Source organism: Micropterus salmoides, unplaced genomic scaffold (genome assembly GCF_014851395.1).
Source record: "Micropterus salmoides isolate LMB-PRFRI ecotype aquatic unplaced genomic scaffold, ASM1485139v1 Ms_hic_scaffold_1510, whole genome shotgun sequence".
Taxonomy (NCBI): Eukaryota; Metazoa; Chordata; class Actinopteri; order Centrarchiformes; family Centrarchidae; genus Micropterus; species Micropterus salmoides.
In genome coordinates, this window is record NW_024040609.1 from 1 (window position 1) to 22,786 (window position 22,786).

At 46.0% G+C, this 22,786-nt stretch overlaps 18 non-coding genes across 18 annotated transcripts; all 18 read right to left on the reverse strand.

Annotated features, from left to right (window-relative positions):
• Positions 1-1,087: 1,087 nt before the first annotated feature.
• trnat-ugu lies at positions 1,088-1,161 on the reverse strand. Its single transcript has one exon. It is a non-coding gene; the product is annotated as a tRNA-Thr (tRNA).
• Positions 1,162-1,560: 399 nt separating this feature from the next.
• trnan-guu lies at positions 1,561-1,634 on the reverse strand. Its single transcript has one exon. It is a non-coding gene; the product is annotated as a tRNA-Asn (tRNA).
• Positions 1,635-3,650: 2,016 nt separating this feature from the next.
• trnat-ugu lies at positions 3,651-3,724 on the reverse strand. Its single transcript has one exon. It is a non-coding gene; the product is annotated as a tRNA-Thr (tRNA).
• A 399-nt stretch (positions 3,725-4,123) lies between these two features.
• Positions 4,124-4,197, reverse strand: trnan-guu. The gene has a single exon. It is a non-coding gene; the product is annotated as a tRNA-Asn (tRNA).
• Positions 4,198-6,220: 2,023 nt separating this feature from the next.
• On the reverse strand, positions 6,221-6,294 carry trnat-ugu. The gene has a single exon. It is a non-coding gene; the product is annotated as a tRNA-Thr (tRNA).
• Positions 6,295-6,693: 399 nt separating this feature from the next.
• Positions 6,694-6,767, reverse strand: trnan-guu. The gene has a single exon. It is a non-coding gene; the product is annotated as a tRNA-Asn (tRNA).
• A 2,023-nt stretch (positions 6,768-8,790) lies between these two features.
• trnat-ugu lies at positions 8,791-8,864 on the reverse strand. Its single transcript has one exon. It is a non-coding gene; the product is annotated as a tRNA-Thr (tRNA).
• A 399-nt stretch (positions 8,865-9,263) lies between these two features.
• Positions 9,264-9,337, reverse strand: trnan-guu. The gene has a single exon. It is a non-coding gene; the product is annotated as a tRNA-Asn (tRNA).
• Positions 9,338-11,359: 2,022 nt separating this feature from the next.
• Positions 11,360-11,433, reverse strand: trnat-ugu. Its single transcript has one exon. It is a non-coding gene; the product is annotated as a tRNA-Thr (tRNA).
• Positions 11,434-11,832: 399 nt separating this feature from the next.
• On the reverse strand, positions 11,833-11,906 carry trnan-guu. The gene has a single exon. It is a non-coding gene; the product is annotated as a tRNA-Asn (tRNA).
• Positions 11,907-13,927: 2,021 nt separating this feature from the next.
• On the reverse strand, positions 13,928-14,001 carry trnat-ugu. The gene has a single exon. It is a non-coding gene; the product is annotated as a tRNA-Thr (tRNA).
• Positions 14,002-14,400: 399 nt separating this feature from the next.
• trnan-guu lies at positions 14,401-14,474 on the reverse strand. Its single transcript has one exon. It is a non-coding gene; the product is annotated as a tRNA-Asn (tRNA).
• A 2,021-nt stretch (positions 14,475-16,495) lies between these two features.
• Positions 16,496-16,569, reverse strand: trnat-ugu. Its single transcript has one exon. It is a non-coding gene; the product is annotated as a tRNA-Thr (tRNA).
• A 399-nt stretch (positions 16,570-16,968) lies between these two features.
• On the reverse strand, positions 16,969-17,042 carry trnan-guu. The gene has a single exon. It is a non-coding gene; the product is annotated as a tRNA-Asn (tRNA).
• Positions 17,043-19,063: 2,021 nt separating this feature from the next.
• Positions 19,064-19,137, reverse strand: trnat-ugu. Its single transcript has one exon. It is a non-coding gene; the product is annotated as a tRNA-Thr (tRNA).
• Positions 19,138-19,536: 399 nt separating this feature from the next.
• On the reverse strand, positions 19,537-19,610 carry trnan-guu. Its single transcript has one exon. It is a non-coding gene; the product is annotated as a tRNA-Asn (tRNA).
• A 2,021-nt stretch (positions 19,611-21,631) lies between these two features.
• trnat-ugu lies at positions 21,632-21,705 on the reverse strand. The gene has a single exon. It is a non-coding gene; the product is annotated as a tRNA-Thr (tRNA).
• Positions 21,706-22,104: 399 nt separating this feature from the next.
• On the reverse strand, positions 22,105-22,178 carry trnan-guu. Its single transcript has one exon. It is a non-coding gene; the product is annotated as a tRNA-Asn (tRNA).
• Positions 22,179-22,786: the final 608 nt, after the last annotated feature.

A 22,786-nucleotide genomic window follows, 5' to 3' on the forward strand; every position in this document is an offset into this window, starting at 1 on the left:
CCTAGTGGAGAGATTATTAAAGGAGCCAGCTCTGGTCTGAAGGGGGTCACTGTGATCTCTAACAGGGATAATGCTGCAGGTGGATTTCAGTGGAAAGATTCCTGAAACAGCAGCAGACATGTTTTACTTCCTACAGTGCGCTGGTCCATTGTGGTTCTGCTGAAGGGAGACTGGACTGCTCCCAATCACATCGTACTAGTACTCATGAAGAATGTCTCTCTGTCACAGCTCATGTTTAAAGCTGCAGTCTGTCTGGATTCATAATCTCTGAACCTGCAGAGCTCTCAGCTCCAGCATCATAACAGCTGCTTAGAATCCCCCTGCAGGAGAAGCACCTAGGGGACTTGATCATCTGGATCCACCTGGATCCAAGGTGGAAGAACTGAATCCCTGCTTCTCACTTTGGAAACACGTCCATGTTCTGGTGATCTCTGATGCTTGCGTCACATTCAGCATGCTAATCTGTGGCACTGAACACCTGCGAAGGTGCTGCTACACCTGAGAGCGGACCTTTCAGTGATTTCAAATGACACATCAGATCAGAATTATGAACATAAAACAAAACCAGAGTTTACTGCAAGTGGACTTGAAGCTAGATCTTTTAGGTGGAAGGCAAGAACACTAGCCATTAGTCCACAGAGAACACAAGGACAGGGTTCGTCATCGTATTCACACCACTCAGAAGTCCAGAGTGTTTATGTTGGAAAGCAATCTCTCTTCCACAGCAGGACTTGAACCCAGAACACCTGTCCCAGAGGATATTCATTCCTTGGTGAAGCTGCTATAACAGGAAGCAGTTGGTTTCTGTATATTCAAGGCCAGCAATTTCTACCAATTATTGTTTGGTAAAATAGGTCTCACCCGCAATAGCACTTGTTTGTCTTCCATGGTTTAGAGAATGTAGAGCAGCCTCTGGTGAGATCACCGGGACAGAAGTCAGTAATGACCAGTACATCAAAGGACAGATTCTGGAAACACTGAGCTGATTCAGTCAGAGGATGTTTAAGTGAACTTACCAAAGCAGGGAGCAATTTCCTGTTTTCAGATTTGAATAGGTAGAGGTTCCCGTGGACACATTAAGCTGTAGAGGCACTGCTGGGATTTGAAACCAGGTTCTCCTGTTTACAAGACAGGCGCTTTCACCGACTAAGCCACAGCACCCGCCGCAGGCAACTGCGCTACCTGTTTCAGGTGGTCTGGTTTTGGAATCAGTTCTTAGGATTGCCACGTTCTACTCGCTCACTCGCGTTTTTCTTGAAGCTGCGTAGAACGCACATGAGGTTATTCTGGTTTTTGTCCTTGGGAAGTGGCGTATCGTTATTGAAAACTCCACTTAGGCACCGCTGGGATTTGAACCCAGGATCTCTTCCGCTTTGACCAGCGGAAAAGCGGACACGGTTGAGGCCTCTGGAGCCACAAGAGGAGAAAGGGATGAGCTTGGACTAGCGAGGCCAAGGGACAAAGTGGCACTGGTCCTGTTTGACAAGAGGGCCTTTGCAGCGGACCAACAAGTTCAAAGAGCACGGATAGAGCTTGCACTTCAGACGCCTAAATATTGACCGTCCCTGGGTGGGCTCGAACCACCATCCTCTCGGTTAACAGCCGAGCGCGCTAGCCAATTGCGCCACAGAGACACGTTGGGGTGCAGGCGTTCAAAAAATCCCGTGTACTCGTCTTGCAGTCTCGGTTCCATGGAACCAGACAGGAAGTCCATCATCCAGAGTTTCCTCTCCAGACTGATGTTGGTGGATCTTCTGAAAGTTCCTCCCTCAGTCAGATCTTCTTCCTCTCTCTGGTTGGGTCTTCATCGGTACTGAAGATGGTCCAGTGGGGAAGGACGCCGACTGGAGACCCAGAGTTGTGGGTTCAAACCTCGCCTCAGCCATCTGAGGTACGTGAGAAATGTGTCTGTGTGTGTGTTCAATAAACCGAAACTCAAAAAACGTTCAAAGCGTCCGAAATCTCGTTGCGTTCGTTCCCGTCGTGAATTTCCGCATTTGTCCGACTTCAACACAACGACCTTCAAGGGATTACGGTACAGCTAAGTAAGGTAAGGCTAGCTAGCTTGCTTGATCAAAGCCAGCTAGCTCTCTCTCTTTGGACTTATTTTACTTTACCAAACAAGAAAGTAAGAAAGAAGTGATACACAACGTACAAGAGATTTCAATAAAAACAAGGATAATAAAAGTCCTCATCTGAGTCTGGATGTGGATCCTGGTTCTGATCTTTGTACCATCGGTTATTGTTGAGAAATGTTCAGTTAAATGATGAAGTTCTTCTGGTTCATGTCAGGATTCAGATCCACGTTCGTGATCTGAATATTGATTGATTCCAATCTTTGGAAAAAATAATTACAATAACTTTGTTTATAGCACTTTTCAAATCCAAGTTACAAGGTGCTGCACAGCAGAAACAAATAAAGCTCCATACTTAAAAAAATAAAAATGAATCAACAGCAATAAAACAAAGTTTATTAAAACACCATAGGATAAAGTGAGACCTAAGAAAGTATTTAAAAGAGGCCCCTGAGTTTGCCTGTCTGAGAACTTCCACAGCTGACGGGCCTAGTGGAGAGATTATTAAAGGAGCCAGCTCTGGTCTGAAGGGGGTCACTGTGATCTCTAACAGGGATAATGCTGCAGGTGGATTTCAGTGGAAAGATTCCTGAAACAGCAGCAGACATGTTTTACTTCCTACAGTGCGCTGGTCCATTGTGGTTCTGCTGAAGGGAGACTGGACTGCTCCCAATCACATCGTACTAGTACTCATGAAGAATGTCTCTCTGTCACAGCTCATGTTTAAAGCTGCAGTCTGTCTGGATTCATAATCTCTGAACCTGCAGAGCTCTCAGCTCCAGCATCATAACAGCTGCTTAGAATCCCCCTGCAGGAGAAGCACCTAGGGGACTTGATCATCTGGATCCACCTGGATCCAAGGTGGAAGAACTGAATCCCTGCTTCTCACTTTGGAAACACGTCCATGTTCTGGTGATCTCTGATGCTTGCGTCACATTCAGCATGCTAATCTGTGGCACTGAACACCTGCGAAGGTGCTGCTACACCTGAGAGCGGACCTTTCAGTGATTTCAAATGACACATCAGATCAGAATTATGAACATAAAACAAAACCAGAGTTTACTGCAAGTGGACTTGAAGCTAGATCTTTTAGGTGGAAGGCAAGAACACTAGCCATTAGTCCACAGAGAACACAAGGACAGGGTTCGTCATCGTATTCACACCACTCAGAAGTCCAGAGTGTTTATGTTGGAAAGCAATCTCTCTTCCACAGCAGGACTTGAACCCAGAACACCTGTCCCAGAGGATATTCATTCCTTGGTGAAGCTGCTATAACAGGAAGCAGTTGGTTTCTGTATATTCAAGGCCAGCAATTTCTACCAATTATTGTTTGGTAAAATAGGTCTCACCCGCAATAGCACTTGTTTGTCTTCCATGGTTTAGAGAATGTAGAGCAGCCTCTGGTGAGATCACCGGGACAGAAGTCAGTAATGACCAGTACATCAAAGGACAGATTCTGGAAACACTGAGCTGATTCAGTCAGAGGATGTTTAAGTGAACTTACCAAAGCAGGGAGCAATTTCCTGTTTTCAGATTTGAATAGGTAGAGGTTCCCGTGGACACATTAAGCTGTAGAGGCACTGCTGGGATTTGAAACCAGGTTCTCCTGTTTACAAGACAGGCGCTTTCACCGACTAAGCCACAGCACCCGCCGCAGGCAACTGCGCTACCTGTTTCAGGTGGTCTGGTTTTGGAATCAGTTCTTAGGATTGCCACGTTCTACTCGCTCACTCGCGTTTTTCTTGAAGCTGCGTAGAACGCACATGAGGTTATTCTGGTTTTTGTCCTTGGGAAGTGGCGTATCGTTATTGAAAACTCCACTTAGGCACCGCTGGGATTTGAACCCAGGATCTCTTCCGCTTTGACCAGCGGAAAAGCGGACACGGTTGAGGCCTCTGGAGCCACAAGAGGAGAAAGGGATGAGCTTGGACTAGCGAGGCCAAGGGACAAAGTGGCACTGGTCCTGTTTGACAAGAGGGCCTTTGCAGCGGACCAACAAGTTCAAAGAGCACGGATAGAGCTTGCACTTCAGACGCCTAAATATTGACCGTCCCTGGGTGGGCTCGAACCACCATCCTCTCGGTTAACAGCCGAGCGCGCTAGCCAATTGCGCCACAGAGACACGTTGGGGTGCAGGCGTTCAAAAAATCCCGTGTACTCGTCTTGCAGTCTCGGTTCCATGGAACCAGACAGGAAGTCCATCATCCAGAGTTTCCTCTCCAGACTGATGTTGGTGGATCTTCTGAAAGTTCCTCCCTCAGTCAGATCTTCTTCCTCTCTCTGGTTGTTGGTCTTCATCGGTACTGAAGATGGTCCAGTGGGGAAGGACGCCGACTGGAGACCCAGAGTTGTGGGTTCAAACCTCGCCTCAGCCATCTGAGGTACGTGAGAAATGTGTCTGTGTGTGTGTTCAATAAACCGAAACTCAAAAAACGTTCAAAGCGTCCGAAATCTCGTTGCGTTCGTTTCCCGTCGTGAATTTCCGCATTTGTCCGACTTCAACACAACGACCTTCAAGGGATTACGGTACAGCTAAGTAAGGTAAGGCTAGCTAGCTTGCTTGATCAAAGCCAGCTAGCTCTCTCTCTTTGGACTTATTTTACTTTACCAAACAAGAAAGTAAGAAAGAAGTGATACACAACGTACAAGAGATTTCAATATAAAACAAGGATAATAAAAGTCCTCATCTGAGTCTGGATGTGGATCCTGGTTCTGATCTTTGTACCATCGGTTATTGTTGAGAAATGTTCAGTTAAATGATGAAGTTCTTCTGGTTCATGTCAGGATTCAGATCCACGTTCGTGATCTGAATATTGATTGATTCCAATCTTTGGAAAAAAATAATTACAATAACTTTGTTTATAGCACTTTTCAAATCCAAGTTACAAGGTGCTGCACAGCAGAAACAAATAAAGCTCCATACTTAAAAAAAATAAAAATGAATCAACAGCAATAAAACAAAGTTTATTAAAACACCATAGGATAAAAGTGAGACCTAAGAAAGTATTTAAAAGAGGCCCCTGAGTTTGCCTGTCTGAGAACTTCCACAGCTGACGGGCCTAGTGGAGAGATTATTAAAGGAGCCAGCTCTGGTCTGAAGGGGGTCACTGTGATCTCTAACAGGGATAATGCTGCAGGTGGATTTCAGTGGAAAGATTCCTGAAACAGCAGCAGACATGTTTTACTTCCTACAGTGCGCTGGTCCATTGTGGTTCTGCTGAAGGGAGACTGGACTGCTCCCAATCACATCGTACTAGTACTCATGAAGAATGTCTCTCTGTCACAGCTCATGTTTAAAGCTGCAGTCTGTCTGGATTCATAATCTCTGAACCTGCAGAGCTCTCAGCTCCAGCATCATAACAGCTGCTTAGAATCCCCCTGCAGGAGAAGCACCTAGGGGACTTGATCATCTGGATCCACCTGGATCCAAGGTGGAAGAACTGAATCCCTGCTTCTCACTTTGGAAACACGTCCATGTTCTGGTGATCTCTGATGCTTGCGTCACATTCAGCATGCTAATCTGTGGCACTGAACACCTGCGAAGGTGCTGCTACACCTGAGAGCGGACCTTTCAGTGATTTCAAATGACACATCAGATCAGAATTATGAACATAAAACAAAACCAGAGTTTACTGCAAGTGGACTTGAAGCTAGATCTTTTAGGTGGAAGGCAAGAACACTAGCCATTAGTCCACAGAGAACACAAGGACAGGGTTCGTCATCGTATTCACACCACTCAGAAGTCCAGAGTGTTTATGTTGGAAAGCAATCTCTCTTCCACAGCAGGACTTGAACCCAGAACACCTGTCCCAGAGGATATTCATTCCTTGGTGAAGCTGCTATAACAGGAAGCAGTTGGTTTCTGTATATTCAAGGCCAGCAATTTCTACCAATTATTGTTTGGTAAAATAGGTCTCACCCGCAATAGCACTTGTTTGTCTTCCATGGTTTAGAGAATGTAGAGCAGCCTCTGGTGAGATCACCGGGACAGAAGTCAGTAATGACCAGTACATCAAAGGACAGATTCTGGAAACACTGAGCTGATTCAGTCAGAGGATGTTTAAGTGAACTTACCAAAGCAGGGAGCAATTTCCTGTTTTCAGATTTGAATAGGTAGAGGTTCCCGTGGACACATTAAGCTGTAGAGGCACTGCTGGGATTTGAAACCAGGTTCTCCTGTTTACAAGACAGGCGCTTTCACCGACTAAGCCACAGCACCCGCCGCAGGCAACTGCGCTACCTGTTTCAGGTGGTCTGGTTTTGGAATCAGTTCTTAGGATTGCCACGTTCTACTCGCTCACTCGCGTTTTTCTTGAAGCTGCGTAGAACGCACATGAGGTTATTCTGGTTTTTGTCCTTGGGAAGTGGCGTATCGTTATTGAAAACTCCACTTAGGCACCGCTGGGATTTGAACCCAGGATCTCTTCCGCTTTGACCAGCGGAAAAGCGGACACGGTTGAGGCCTCTGGAGCCACAAGAGGAGAAAGGGATGAGCTTGGACTAGCGAGGCCAAGGGACAAAGTGGCACTGGTCCTGTTTGACAAGAGGGCCTTTGCAGCGGACCAACAAGTTCAAAGAGCACGGATAGAGCTTGCACTTCAGACGCCTAAATATTGACCGTCCCTGGGTGGGCTCGAACCACCATCCTCTCGGTTAACAGCCGAGCGCGCTAGCCAATTGCGCCACAGAGACACGTTGGGGTGCAGGCGTTCAAAAAATCCCGTGTACTCGTCTTGCAGTCTCGGTTCCATGGAACCAGACAGGAAGTCCATCATCCAGAGTTTCCTCTCCAGACTGATGTTGGTGGATCTTCTGAAAGTTCCTCCCTCAGTCAGATCTTCTTCCTCTCTCTGGTTGTTGGTCTTCATCGGTACTGAAGATGGTCCAGTGGGGAAGGACGCCGACTGGAGACCCAGAGTTGTGGGTTCAAACCTCGCCTCAGCCATCTGAGGTACGTGAGAAATGTGTCTGTGTGTGTGTTCAATAAACCGAAACTCAAAAAACGTTCAAAGCGTCCGAAATCTCGTTGCGTTCGTTTCCCGTCGTGAATTTCCGCATTTGTCCGACTTCAACACAAACGACCTTCAAGGGATTACGGTACAGCTAAGTAAGGTAAGGCTAGCTAGCTTGCTTGATCAAAGCCAGCTAGCTCTCTCTCTTTGGACTTATTTTACTTTACCAAACAAGAAAGTAAGAAAGAAGTGATACACAACGTACAAGAGATTTCAATATAAAACAAGGATAATAAAAGTCCTCATCTGAGTCTGGATGTGGATCCTGGTTCTGATCTTTGTACCATCGGTTATTGTTGAGAAATGTTCAGTTAAATGATGAAGTTCTTCTGGTTCATGTCAGGATTCAGATCCACGTTCGTGATCTGAATATTGATTGATTCCAATCTTTGGAAAAAAATAATTACAATAACTTTGTTTATAGCACTTTTCAAATCCAAGTTACAAGGTGCTGCACAGCAGAAACAAATAAAGCTCCATACTTAAAAAAATAAAAATGAATCAACAGCAATAAAACAAAGTTTATTAAAACACCATAGGATAAAAGTGAGACCTAAGAAAGTATTTAAAAGAGGCCCCTGAGTTTGCCTGTCTGAGAACTTCCACAGCTGACGGGCCTAGTGGAGAGATTATTAAAGGAGCCAGCTCTGGTCTGAAGGGGGTCACTGTGATCTCTAACAGGGATAATGCTGCAGGTGGATTTCAGTGGAAAGATTCCTGAAACAGCAGCAGACATGTTTTACTTCCTACAGTGCGCTGGTCCATTGTGGTTCTGCTGAAGGGAGACTGGACTGCTCCCAATCACATCGTACTAGTACTCATGAAGAATGTCTCTCTGTCACAGCTCATGTTTAAAGCTGCAGTCTGTCTGGATTCATAATCTCTGAACCTGCAGAGCTCTCAGCTCCAGCATCATAACAGCTGCTTAGAATCCCCCTGCAGGAGAAGCACCTAGGGGACTTGATCATCTGGATCCACCTGGATCCAAGGTGGAAGAACTGAATCCCTGCTTCTCACTTTGGAAACACGTCCATGTTCTGGTGATCTCTGATGCTTGCGTCACATTCAGCATGCTAATCTGTGGCACTGAACACCTGCGAAGGTGCTGCTACACCTGAGAGCGGACCTTTCAGTGATTTCAAATGACACATCAGATCAGAATTATGAACATAAAACAAAACCAGAGTTTACTGCAAGTGGACTTGAAGCTAGATCTTTTAGGTGGAAGGCAAGAACACTAGCCATTAGTCCACAGAGAACACAAGGACAGGGTTCGTCATCGTATTCACACCACTCAGAAGTCCAGAGTGTTTATGTTGGAAAGCAATCTCTCTTCCACAGCAGGACTTGAACCCAGAACACCTGTCCCAGAGGATATTCATTCCTTGGTGAAGCTGCTATAACAGGAAGCAGTTGGTTTCTGTATATTCAAGGCCAGCAATTTCTACCAATTATTGTTTGGTAAAATAGGTCTCACCCGCAATAGCACTTGTTTGTCTTCCATGGTTTAGAGAATGTAGAGCAGCCTCTGGTGAGATCACCGGGACAGAAGTCAGTAATGACCAGTACATCAAAGGACAGATTCTGGAAACACTGAGCTGATTCAGTCAGAGGATGTTTAAGTGAACTTACCAAAGCAGGGAGCAATTTCCTGTTTTCAGATTTGAATAGGTAGAGGTTCCCGTGGACACATTAAGCTGTAGAGGCACTGCTGGGATTTGAAACCAGGTTCTCCTGTTTACAAGACAGGCGCTTTCACCGACTAAGCCACAGCACCCGCCGCAGGCAACTGCGCTACCTGTTTCAGGTGGTCTGGTTTTGGAATCAGTTCTTAGGATTGCCACGTTCTACTCGCTCACTCGCGTTTTTCTTGAAGCTGCGTAGAACGCACATGAGGTTATTCTGGTTTTTGTCCTTGGGAAGTGGCGTATCGTTATTGAAAACTCCACTTAGGCACCGCTGGGATTTGAACCCAGGATCTCTTCCGCTTTGACCAGCGGAAAAGCGGACACGGTTGAGGCCTCTGGAGCCACAAGAGGAGAAAGGGATGAGCTTGGACTAGCGAGGCCAAGGGACAAAGTGGCACTGGTCCTGTTTGACAAGAGGGCCTTTGCAGCGGACCAACAAGTTCAAAGAGCACGGATAGAGCTTGCACTTCAGACGCCTAAATATTGACCGTCCCTGGGTGGGCTCGAACCACCATCCTCTCGGTTAACAGCCGAGCGCGCTAGCCAATTGCGCCACAGAGACACGTTGGGGTGCAGGCGTTCAAAAAATCCCGTGTACTCGTCTTGCAGTCTCGGTTCCATGGAACCAGACAGGAAGTCCATCATCCAGAGTTTCCTCTCCAGACTGATGTTGGTGGATCTTCTGAAAGTTCCTCCCTCAGTCAGATCTTCTTCCTCTCTCTGGTTGTTGGTCTTCATCGGTACTGAAGATGGTCCAGTGGGGAAGGACGCCGACTGGAGACCCAGAGTTGTGGGTTCAAACCTCGCCTCAGCCATCTGAGGTACGTGAGAAATGTGTCTGTGTGTGTGTTCAATAAACCGAAACTCAAAAAACGTTCAAAGCGTCCGAAATCTCGTTGCGTTCGTTTCCCGTCGTGAATTTCCGCATTTGTCCGACTTCAACACAACGACCTTCAAGGGATTACGGTACAGCTAAGTAAGGTAAGGCTAGCTAGCTTGCTTGATCAAAGCCAGCTAGCTCTCTCTCTTTGGACTTATTTTACTTTACCAAACAAGAAAGTAAGAAAGAAGTGATACACAACGTACAAGAGATTTCAATATAAAACAAGGATAATAAAAGTCCTCATCTGAGTCTGGATGTGGATCCTGGTTCTGATCTTTGTACCATCGGTTATTGTTGAGAAATGTTCAGTTAAATGATGAAGTTCTTCTGGTTCATGTCAGGATTCAGATCCACGTTCGTGATCTGAATATTGATTGATTCCAATCTTTGGAAAAAAATAATTACAATAACTTTGTTTATAGCACTTTTCAAATCCAAGTTACAAGGTGCTGCACAGCAGAAACAAATAAAGCTCCATACTTAAAAAAAATAAAAATGAATCAACAGCAATAAAACAAAGTTTATTAAAACACCATAGGATAAAAGTGAGACCTAAGAAAGTATTTAAAAGAGGCCCCTGAGTTTGCCTGTCTGAGAACTTCCACAGCTGACGGGCCTAGTGGAGAGATTATTAAAGGAGCCAGCTCTGGTCTGAAGGGGGTCACTGTGATCTCTAACAGGGATAATGCTGCAGGTGGATTTCAGTGGAAAGATTCCTGAAACAGCAGCAGACATGTTTTACTTCCTACAGTGCGCTGGTCCATTGTGGTTCTGCTGAAGGGAGACTGGACTGCTCCCAATCACATCGTACTAGTACTCATGAAGAATGTCTCTCTGTCACAGCTCATGTTTAAAGCTGCAGTCTGTCTGGATTCATAATCTCTGAACCTGCAGAGCTCTCAGCTCCAGCATCATAACAGCTGCTTAGAATCCCCCTGCAGGAGAAGCACCTAGGGGACTTGATCATCTGGATCCACCTGGATCCAAGGTGGAAGAACTGAATCCCTGCTTCTCACTTTGGAAACACGTCCATGTTCTGGTGATCTCTGATGCTTGCGTCACATTCAGCATGCTAATCTGTGGCACTGAACACCTGCGAAGGTGCTGCTACACCTGAGAGCGGACCTTTCAGTGATTTCAAATGACACATCAGATCAGAATTATGAACATAAAACAAAACCAGAGTTTACTGCAAGTGGACTTGAAGCTAGATCTTTTAGGTGGAAGGCAAGAACACTAGCCATTAGTCCACAGAGAACACAAGGACAGGGTTCGTCATCGTATTCACACCACTCAGAAGTCCAGAGTGTTTATGTTGGAAAGCAATCTCTCTTCCACAGCAGGACTTGAACCCAGAACACCTGTCCCAGAGGATATTCATTCCTTGGTGAAGCTGCTATAACAGGAAGCAGTTGGTTTCTGTATATTCAAGGCCAGCATTTCTACCAATTATTGTTTGGTAAAATAGGTCTCACCCGCAATAGCACTTGTTTGTCTTCCATGGTTTAGAGAATGTAGAGCAGCCTCTGGTGAGATCACCGGGACAGAAGTCAGTAATGACCAGTACATCAAAGGACAGATTCTGGAAACACTGAGCTGATTCAGTCAGAGGATGTTTAAGTGAACTTACCAAAGCAGGGAGCAATTTCCTGTTTTCAGATTTGAATAGGTAGAGGTTCCCGTGGACACATTAAGCTGTAGAGGCACTGCTGGGATTTGAAACCAGGTTCTCCTGTTTACAAGACAGGCGCTTTCACCGACTAAGCCACAGCACCCGCCGCAGGCAACTGCGCTACCTGTTTCAGGTGGTCTGGTTTTGGAATCAGTTCTTAGGATTGCCACGTTCTACTCGCTCACTCGCGTTTTTCTTGAAGCTGCGTAGAACGCACATGAGGTTATTCTGGTTTTTGTCCTTGGGAAGTGGCGTATCGTTATTGAAAACTCCACTTAGGCACCGCTGGGATTTGAACCCAGGATCTCTTCCGCTTTGACCAGCGGAAAAGCGGACACGGTTGAGGCCTCTGGAGCCACAAGAGGAGAAAGGGATGAGCTTGGACTAGCGAGGCCAAGGGACAAAGTGGCACTGGTCCTGTTTGACAAGAGGGCCTTTGCAGCGGACCAACAAGTTCAAAGAGCACGGATAGAGCTTGCACTTCAGACGCCTAAATATTGACCGTCCCTGGGTGGGCTCGAACCACCATCCTCTCGGTTAACAGCCGAGCGCGCTAGCCAATTGCGCCACAGAGACACGTTGGGGTGCAGGCGTTCAAAAAATCCCGTGTACTCGTCTTGCAGTCTCGGTTCCATGGAACCAGACAGGAAGTCCATCATCCAGAGTTTCCTCTCCAGACTGATGTTGGTGGATCTTCTGAAAGTTCCTCCCTCAGTCAGATCTTCTTCCTCTCTCTGGTTGTTGGTCTTCATCGGTACTGAAGATGGTCCAGTGGGGAAGGACGCCGACTGGAGACCCAGAGTTGTGGGTTCAAACCTCGCCTCAGCCATCTGAGGTACGTGAGAAATGTGTCTGTGTGTGTGTTCAATAAACCGAAACTCAAAAAACGTTCAAAGCGTCCGAAATCTCGTTGCGTTCGTTTCCCGTCGTGAATTTCCGCATTTGTCCGACTTCAACACAACGACCTTCAAGGGATTACGGTACAGCTAAGTAAGGTAAGGCTAGCTAGCTTGCTTGATCAAAGCCAGCTAGCTCTCTCTCTTTGGACTTATTTTACTTTACCAAACAAGAAAGTAAGAAAGAAGTGATACACAACGTACAAGAGATTTCAATATAAAACAAGGATAATAAAAGTCCTCATCTGAGTCTGGATGTGGATCCTGGTTCTGATCTTTGTACCATCGGTTATTGTTGAGAAATGTTCAGTTAAATGATGAAGTTCTTCTGGTTCATGTCAGGATTCAGATCCACGTTCGTGATCTGAATATTGATTGATTCCAATCTTTGGAAAAAATAATTACAATAACTTTGTTTATAGCACTTTTCAAATCCAAGTTACAAGGTGCTGCACAGCAGAAACAAATAAAGCTCCATACTTAAAAAAAATAAAAATGAATCAACAGCAATAAAACAAAGTTTATTAAAACACCATAGGATAAAAGTGAGACCTAAGAAAGTATTTAAAAGAGGCCCCTGAGTTTGCCTGTCTGAGAACTTCCACAGCTGACGGGCCTAGTGGAGAGATTATTAAAGGAGCCAGCTCTGGTCTGAAGGGGGTCACTGTGATCTCTAACAGGGATAATGCTGCAGGTGGATTTCAGTGGAAAGATTCCTGAAACAGCAGCAGACATGTTTTACTTCCTACAGTGCGCTGGTCCATTGTGGTTCTGCTGAAGGGAGACTGGACTGCTCCCAATCACATCGTACTAGTACTCATGAAGAATGTCTCTCTGTCACAGCTCATGTTTAAAGCTGCAGTCTGTCTGGATTCATAATCTCTGAACCTGCAGAGCTCTCAGCTCCAGCATCATAACAGCTGCTTAGAATCCCCCTGCAGGAGAAGCACCTAGGGGACTTGATCATCTGGATCCACCTGGATCCAAGGTGGAAGAACTGAATCCCTGCTTCTCACTTTGGAAACACGTCCATGTTCTGGTGATCTCTGATGCTTGCGTCACATTCAGCATGCTAATCTGTGGCACTGAACACCTGCGAAGGTGCTGCTACACCTGAGAGCGGACCTTTCAGTGATTTCAAATGACACATCAGATCAGAATTATGAACATAAAACAAAACCAGAGTTTACTGCAAGTGGACTTGAAGCTAGATCTTTTAGGTGGAAGGCAAGAACACTAGCCATTAGTCCACAGAGAACACAAGGACAGGGTTCGTCATCGTATTCACACCACTCAGAAGTCCAGAGTGTTTATGTTGGAAAGCAATCTCTCTTCCACAGCAGGACTTGAACCCAGAACACCTGTCCCAGAGGATATTCATTCCTTGGTGAAGCTGCTATAACAGGAAGCAGTTGGTTTCTGTATATTCAAGGCCAGCATTTCTACCAATTATTGTTTGGTAAAATAGGTCTCACCCGCAATAGCACTTGTTTGTCTTCCATGGTTTAGAGAATGTAGAGCAGCCTCTGGTGAGATCACCGGGACAGAAGTCAGTAATGACCAGTACATCAAAGGACAGATTCTGGAAACACTGAGCTGATTCAGTCAGAGGATGTTTAAGTGAACTTACCAAAGCAGGGAGCAATTTCCTGTTTTCAGATTTGAATAGGTAGAGGTTCCCGTGGACACATTAAGCTGTAGAGGCACTGCTGGGATTTGAAACCAGGTTCTCCTGTTTACAAGACAGGCGCTTTCACCGACTAAGCCACAGCACCCGCCGCAGGCAACTGCGCTACCTGTTTCAGGTGGTCTGGTTTTGGAATCAGTTCTTAGGATTGCCACGTTCTACTCGCTCACTCGCGTTTTTCTTGAAGCTGCGTAGAACGCACATGAGGTTATTCTGGTTTTTGTCCTTGGGAAGTGGCGTATCGTTATTGAAAACTCCACTTAGGCACCGCTGGGATTTGAACCCAGGATCTCTTCCGCTTTGACCAGCGGAAAAGCGGACACGGTTGAGGCCTCTGGAGCCACAAGAGGAGAAAGGGATGAGCTTGGACTAGCGAGGCCAAGGGACAAAGTGGCACTGGTCCTGTTTGACAAGAGGGCCTTTGCAGCGGACCAACAAGTTCAAAGAGCACGGATAGAGCTTGCACTTCAGACGCCTAAATATTGACCGTCCCTGGGTGGGCTCGAACCACCATCCTCTCGGTTAACAGCCGAGCGCGCTAGCCAATTGCGCCACAGAGACACGTTGGGGTGCAGGCGTTCAAAAAATCCCGTGTACTCGTCTTGCAGTCTCGGTTCCATGGAACCAGACAGGAAGTCCATCATCCAGAGTTTCCTCTCCAGACTGATGTTGGTGGATCTTCTGAAAGTTCCTCCCTCAGTCAGATCTTCTTCCTCTCTCTGGTTGTTGGTCTTCATCGGTACTGAAGATGGTCCAGTGGGGAAGGACGCCGACTGGAGACCCAGAGTTGTGGGTTCAAACCTCGCCTCAGCCATCTGAGGTACGTGAGAAATGTGTCTGTGTGTGTGTTCAATAAACCGAAACTCAAAAAACGTTCAAAGCGTCCGAAATCTCGTTGCGTTCGTTTCCCGTCGTGAATTTCCGCATTTGTCCGACTTCAACACAACGACCTTCAAGGGATTACGGTACAGCTAAGTAAGGTAAGGCTAGCTAGCTTGCTTGATCAAAGCCAGCTAGCTCTCTCTCTTTGGACTTATTTTACTTTACCAAACAAGAAAGTAAGAAAGAAGTGATACACAACGTACAAGAGATTTCAATATAAAACAAGGATAATAAAAGTCCTCATCTGAGTCTGGATGTGGATCCTGGTTCTGATCTTTGTACCATCGGTTATTGTTGAGAAATGTTCAGTTAAATGATGAAGTTCTTCTGGTTCATGTCAGGATTCAGATCCACGTTCGTGATCTGAATATTGATTGATTCCAATCTTTGGAAAAAAATAATTACAATAACTTTGTTTATAGCACTTTTCAAATCCAAGTTACAAGGTGCTGCACAGCAGAAACAAATAAAGCTCCATACTTAAAAAAAATAAAAATGAATCAACAGCAATAAAACAAAGTTTATTAAAACACCATAGGATAAAAGTGAGACCTAAGAAAGTATTTAAAAGAGGCCCCTGAGTTTGCCTGTCTGAGAACTTCCACAGCTGACGGGCCTAGTGGAGAGATTATTAAAGGAGCCAGCTCTGGTCTGAAGGGGGTCACTGTGATCTCTAACAGGGATAATGCTGCAGGTGGATTTCAGTGGAAAGATTCCTGAAACAGCAGCAGACATGTTTTACTTCCTACAGTGCGCTGGTCCATTGTGGTTCTGCTGAAGGGAGACTGGACTGCTCCCAATCACATCGTACTAGTACTCATGAAGAATGTCTCTCTGTCACAGCTCATGTTTAAAGCTGCAGTCTGTCTGGATTCATAATCTCTGAACCTGCAGAGCTCTCAGCTCCAGCATCATAACAGCTGCTTAGAATCCCCCGCAGGAGAAGCACCTAGGGGACTTGATCATCTGGATCCACCTGGATCCAAGGTGGAAGAACTGAATCCCTGCTTCTCACTTTGGAAACACGTCCATGTTCTGGTGATCTCTGATGCTTGCGTCACATTCAGCATGCTAATCTGTGGCACTGAACACCTGCGAAGGTGCTGCTACACCTGAGAGCGGACCTTTCAGTGATTTCAAATGACACATCAGATCAGAATTATGAACATAAAACAAAACCAGAGTTTACTGCAAGTGGACTTGAAGCTAGATCTTTTAGGTGGAAGGCAAGAACACTAGCCATTAGTCCACAGAGAACACAAGGACAGGGTTCGTCATCGTATTCACACCACTCAGAAGTCCAGAGTGTTTATGTTGGAAAGCAATCTCTCTTCCACAGCAGGACTTGAACCCAGAACACCTGTCCCAGAGGATATTCATTCCTTGGTGAAGCTGCTATAACAGGAAGCAGTTGGTTTCTGTATATTCAAGGCCAGCATTTCTACCAATTATTGTTTGGTAAAATAGGTCTCACCCGCAATAGCACTTGTTTGTCTTCCATGGTTTAGAGAATGTAGAGCAGCCTCTGGTGAGATCACCGGGACAGAAGTCAGTAATGACCAGTACATCAAAGGACAGATTCTGGAAACACTGAGCTGATTCAGTCAGAGGATGTTTAAGTGAACTTACCAAAGCAGGGAGCAATTTCCTGTTTTCAGATTTGAATAGGTAGAGGTTCCCGTGGACACATTAAGCTGTAGAGGCACTGCTGGGATTTGAAACCAGGTTCTCCTGTTTACAAGACAGGCGCTTTCACCGACTAAGCCACAGCACCCGCCGCAGGCAACTGCGCTACCTGTTTCAGGTGGTCTGGTTTTGGAATCAGTTCTTAGGATTGCCACGTTCTACTCGCTCACTCGCGTTTTTCTTGAAGCTGCGTAGAACGCACATGAGGTTATTCTGGTTTTTGTCCTTGGGAAGTGGCGTATCGTTATTGAAAACTCCACTTAGGCACCGCTGGGATTTGAACCCAGGATCTCTTCCGCTTTGACCAGCGGAAAAGCGGACACGGTTGAGGCCTCTGGAGCCACAAGAGGAGAAAGGGATGAGCTTGGACTAGCGAGGCCAAGGGACAAAGTGGCACTGGTCCTGTTTGACAAGAGGGCCTTTGCAGCGGACCAACAAGTTCAAAGAGCACGGATAGAGCTTGCACTTCAGACGCCTAAATATTGACCGTCCCTGGGTGGGCTCGAACCACCATCCTCTCGGTTAACAGCCGAGCGCGCTAGCCAATTGCGCCACAGAGACACGTTGGGGTGCAGGCGTTCAAAAAATCCCGTGTACTCGTCTTGCAGTCTCGGTTCCATGGAACCAGACAGGAAGTCCATCATCCAGAGTTTCCTCTCCAGACTGATGTTGGTGGATCTTCTGAAAGTTCCTCCCTCAGTCAGATCTTCTTCCTCTCTCTGGTTGTTGGTCTTCATCGGTACTGAAGATGGTCCAGTGGGGAAGGACGCCGACTGGAGACCCAGAGTTGTGGGTTCAAACCTCGCCTCAGCCATCTGAGGTACGTGAGAAATGTGTCTGTGTGTGTGTTCAATAAACCGAAACTCAAAAAACGTTCAAAGCGTCCGAAATCTCGTTGCGTTCGTTTCCCGTCGTGAATTTCCGCATTTGTCCGACTTCAACACAACGACCTTCAAGGGATTACGGTACAGCTAAGTAAGGTAAGGCTAGCTAGCTTGCTTGATCAAAGCCAGCTAGCTCTCTCTCTTTGGACTTATTTTACTTTACCAAACAAGAAAGTAAGAAAGAAGTGATACACAACGTACAAGAGATTTCAATATAAAACAAGGATAATAAAAGTCCTCATCTGAGTCTGGATGTGGATCCTGGTTCTGATCTTTGTACCATCGGTTATTGTTGAGAAATGTTCAGTTAAATGATGAAGTTCTTCTGGTTCATGTCAGGATTCAGATCCACGTTCGTGATCTGAATATTGATTGATTCCAATCTTTGGAAAAAAATAATTACAATAACTTTGTTTATAGCACTTTTCAAATCCAAGTTACAAGGTGCTGCACAGCAGAAACAAATAAAGCTCCATACTTAAAAAAAATAAAAATGAATCAACAGCAATAAAACAAAGTTTATTAAAACACCATAGGATAAAAGTGAGACCTAAGAAAGTATTTAAAAGAGGCCCCTGAGTTTGCCTGTCTGAGAACTTCCACAGCTGACGGGCCTAGTGGAGAGATTATTAAAGGAGCCAGCTCTGGTCTGAAGGGGGTCACTGTGATCTCTAACAGGGATAATGCTGCAGGTGGATTTCAGTGGAAAGATTCCTGAAACAGCAGCAGACATGTTTTACTTCCTACAGTGCGCTGGTCCATTGTGGTTCTGCTGAAGGGAGACTGGACTGCTCCCAATCACATCGTACTAGTACTCATGAAGAATGTCTCTCTGTCACAGCTCATGTTTAAAGCTGCAGTCTGTCTGGATTCATAATCTCTGAACCTGCAGAGCTCTCAGCTCCAGCATCATAACAGCTGCTTAGAATCCCCCGCAGGAGAAGCACCTAGGGGACTTGATCATCTGGATCCACCTGGATCCAAGGTGGAAGAACTGAATCCCTGCTTCTCACTTTGGAAACACGTCCATGTTCTGGTGATCTCTGATGCTTGCGTCACATTCAGCATGCTAATCTGTGGCACTGAACACCTGCGAAGGTGCTGCTACACCTGAGAGCGGACCTTTCAGTGATTTCAAATGACACATCAGATCAGAATTATGAACATAAAACAAAACCAGAGTTTACTGCAAGTGGACTTGAAGCTAGATCTTTTAGGTGGAAGGCAAGAACACTAGCCATTAGTCCACAGAGAACACAAGGACAGGGTTCGTCATCGTATTCACACCACTCAGAAGTCCAGAGTGTTTATGTTGGAAAGCAATCTCTCTTCCACAGCAGGACTTGAACCCAGAACACCTGTCCCAGAGGATATTCATTCCTTGGTGAAGCTGCTATAACAGGAAGCAGTTGGTTTCTGTATATTCAAGGCCAGCATTTCTACCAATTATTGTTTGGTAAAATAGGTCTCACCCGCAATAGCACTTGTTTGTCTTCCATGGTTTAGAGAATGTAGAGCAGCCTCTGGTGAGATCACCGGGACAGAAGTCAGTAATGACCAGTACATCAAAGGACAGATTCTGGAAACACTGAGCTGATTCAGTCAGAGGATGTTTAAGTGAACTTACCAAAGCAGGGAGCAATTTCCTGTTTTCAGATTTGAATAGGTAGAGGTTCCCGTGGACACATTAAGCTGTAGAGGCACTGCTGGGATTTGAAACCAGGTTCTCCTGTTTACAAGACAGGCGCTTTCACCGACTAAGCCACAGCACCCGCCGCAGGCAACTGCGCTACCTGTTTCAGGTGGTCTGGTTTTGGAATCAGTTCTTAGGATTGCCACGTTCTACTCGCTCACTCGCGTTTTTCTTGAAGCTGCGTAGAACGCACATGAGGTTATTCTGGTTTTTGTCCTTGGGAAGTGGCGTATCGTTATTGAAAACTCCACTTAGGCACCGCTGGGATTTGAACCCAGGATCTCTTCCGCTTTGACCAGCGGAAAAGCGGACACGGTTGAGGCCTCTGGAGCCACAAGAGGAGAAAGGGATGAGCTTGGACTAGCGAGGCCAAGGGACAAAGTGGCACTGGTCCTGTTTGACAAGAGGGCCTTTGCAGCGGACCAACAAGTTCAAAGAGCACGGATAGAGCTTGCACTTCAGACGCCTAAATATTGACCGTCCCTGGGTGGGCTCGAACCACCATCCTCTCGGTTAACAGCCGAGCGCGCTAGCCAATTGCGCCACAGAGACACGTTGGGGTGCAGGCGTTCAAAAAATCCCGTGTACTCGTCTTGCAGTCTCGGTTCCATGGAACCAGACAGGAAGTCCATCATCCAGAGTTTCCTCTCCAGACTGATGTTGGTGGATCTTCTGAAAGTTCCTCCCTCAGTCAGATCTTCTTCCTCTCTCTGGTTGTTGGTCTTCATCGGTACTGAAGATGGTCCAGTGGGGAAGGACGCCGACTGGAGACCCAGAGTTGTGGGTTCAAACCTCGCCTCAGCCATCTGAGGTACGTGAGAAATGTGTCTGTGTGTGTGTTCAATAAACCGAAACTCAAAAAACGTTCAAAGCGTCCGAAATCTCGTTGCGTTCGTTTCCCGTCGTGAATTTCCGCATTTGTCCGACTTCAACACAACGACCTTCAAGGGATTACGGTACAGCTAAGTAAGGTAAGGCTAGCTAGCTTGCTTGATCAAAGCCAGCTAGCTCTCTCTCTTTGGACTTATTTTACTTTACCAAACAAGAAAGTAAGAAAGAAGTGATACACAACGTACAAGAGATTTCAATATAAAACAAGGATAATAAAAGTCCTCATCTGAGTCTGGATGTGGATCCTGGTTCTGATCTTTGTACCATCGGTTATTGTTGAGAAATGTTCAGTTAAATGATGAAGTTCTTCTGGTTCATGTCAGGATTCAGATCCACGTTCGTGATCTGAATATTGATTGATTCCAATCTTTGGAAAAAAATAATTACAATAACTTTGTTTATAGCACTTTTCAAATCCAAGTTACAAGGTGCTGCACAGCAGAAACAAATAAAGCTCCATACTTAAAAAAAATAAAAATGAATCAACAGCAATAAAACAAAGTTTATTAAAACACCATAGGATAAAAGTGAGACCTAAGAAAGTATTTAAAAGAGGCCCCTGAGTTTGCCTGTCTGAGAACTTCCACAGCTGACGGGCCTAGTGGAGAGATTATTAAAGGAGCCAGCTCTGGTCTGAAGGGGGTCACTGTGATCTCTAACAGGGATAATGCTGCAGGTGGATTTCAGTGGAAAGATTCCTGAAACAGCAGCAGACATGTTTTACTTCCTACAGTGCGCTGGTCCATTGTGGTTCTGCTGAAGGGAGACTGGACTGCTCCCAATCACATCGTACTAGTACTCATGAAGAATGTCTCTCTGTCACAGCTCATGTTTAAAGCTGCAGTCTGTCTGGATTCATAATCTCTGAACCTGCAGAGCTCTCAGCTCCAGCATCATAACAGCTGCTTAGAATCCCCCGCAGGAGAAGCACCTAGGGGACTTGATCATCTGGATCCACCTGGATCCAAGGTGGAAGAACTGAATCCCTGCTTCTCACTTTGGAAACACGTCCATGTTCTGGTGATCTCTGATGCTTGCGTCACATTCAGCATGCTAATCTGTGGCACTGAACACCTGCGAAGGTGCTGCTACACCTGAGAGCGGACCTTTCAGTGATTTCAAATGACACATCAGATCAGAATTATGAACATAAAACAAAACCAGAGTTTACTGCAAGTGGACTTGAAGCTAGATCTTTTAGGTGGAAGGCAAGAACACTAGCCATTAGTCCACAGAGAACACAAGGACAGGGTTCGTCATCGTATTCACACCACTCAGAAGTCCAGAGTGTTTATGTTGGAAAGCAATCTCTCTTCCACAGCAGGACTTGAACCCAGAACACCTGTCCCAGAGGATATTCATTCCTTGGTGAAGCTGCTATAACAGGAAGCAGTTGGTTTCTGTATATTCAAGGCCAGCATTTCTACCAATTATTGTTTGGTAAAATAGGTCTCACCCGCAATAGCACTTGTTTGTCTTCCATGGTTTAGAGAATGTAGAGCAGCCTCTGGTGAGATCACCGGGACAGAAGTCAGTAATGACCAGTACATCAAAGGACAGATTCTGGAAACACTGAGCTGATTCAGTCAGAGGATGTTTAAGTGAACTTACCAAAGCAGGGAGCAATTTCCTGTTTTCAGATTTGAATAGGTAGAGGTTCCCGTGGACACATTAAGCTGTAGAGGCACTGCTGGGATTTGAAACCAGGTTCTCCTGTTTACAAGACAGGCGCTTTCACCGACTAAGCCACAGCACCCGCCGCAGGCAACTGCGCTACCTGTTTCAGGTGGTCTGGTTTTGGAATCAGTTCTTAGGATTGCCACGTTCTACTCGCTCACTCGCGTTTTTCTTGAAGCTGCGTAGAACGCACATGAGGTTATTCTGGTTTTTGTCCTTGGGAAGTGGCGTATCGTTATTGAAAACTCCACTTAGGCACCGCTGGGATTTGAACCCAGGATCTCTTCCGCTTTGACCAGCGGAAAAGCGGACACGGTTGAGGCCTCTGGAGCCACAAGAGGAGAAAGGGATGAGCTTGGACTAGCGAGGCCAAGGGACAAAGTGGCACTGGTCCTGTTTGACAAGAGGGCCTTTGCAGCGGACCAACAAGTTCAAAGAGCACGGATAGAGCTTGCACTTCAGACGCCTAAATATTGACCGTCCCTGGGTGGGCTCGAACCACCATCCTCTCGGTTAACAGCCGAGCGCGCTAGCCAATTGCGCCACAGAGACACGTTGGGGTGCAGGCGTTCAAAAAATCCCGTGTACTCGTCTTGCAGTCTCGGTTCCATGGAACCAGACAGGAAGTCCATCATCCAGAGTTTCCTCTCCAGACTGATGTTGGTGGATCTTCTGAAAGTTCCTCCCTCAGTCAGATCTTCTTCCTCTCTCTGGTTGTTGGTCTTCATCGGTACTGAAGATGGTCCAGTGGGGAAGGACGCCGACTGGAGACCCAGAGTTGTGGGTTCAAACCTCGCCTCAGCCATCTGAGGTACGTGAGAAATGTGTCTGTGTGTGTGTTCAATAAACCGAAACTCAAAAAACGTTCAAAGCGTCCGAAATCTCGTTGCGTTCGTTTCCCGTCGTGAATTTCCGCATTTGTCCGACTTCAACACAACGACCTTCAAGGGATTACGGTACAGCTAAGTAAGGTAAGGCTAGCTAGCTTGCTTGATCAAAGCCAGCTAGCTCTCTCTCTTTGGACTTATTTTACTTTACCAAACAAGAAAGTAAGAAAGAAGTGATACACAACGTACAAGAGATTTCAATATAAAACAAGGATAATAAAAGTCCTCATCTGAGTCTGGATGTGGATCCTGGTTCTGATCTTTGTACCATCG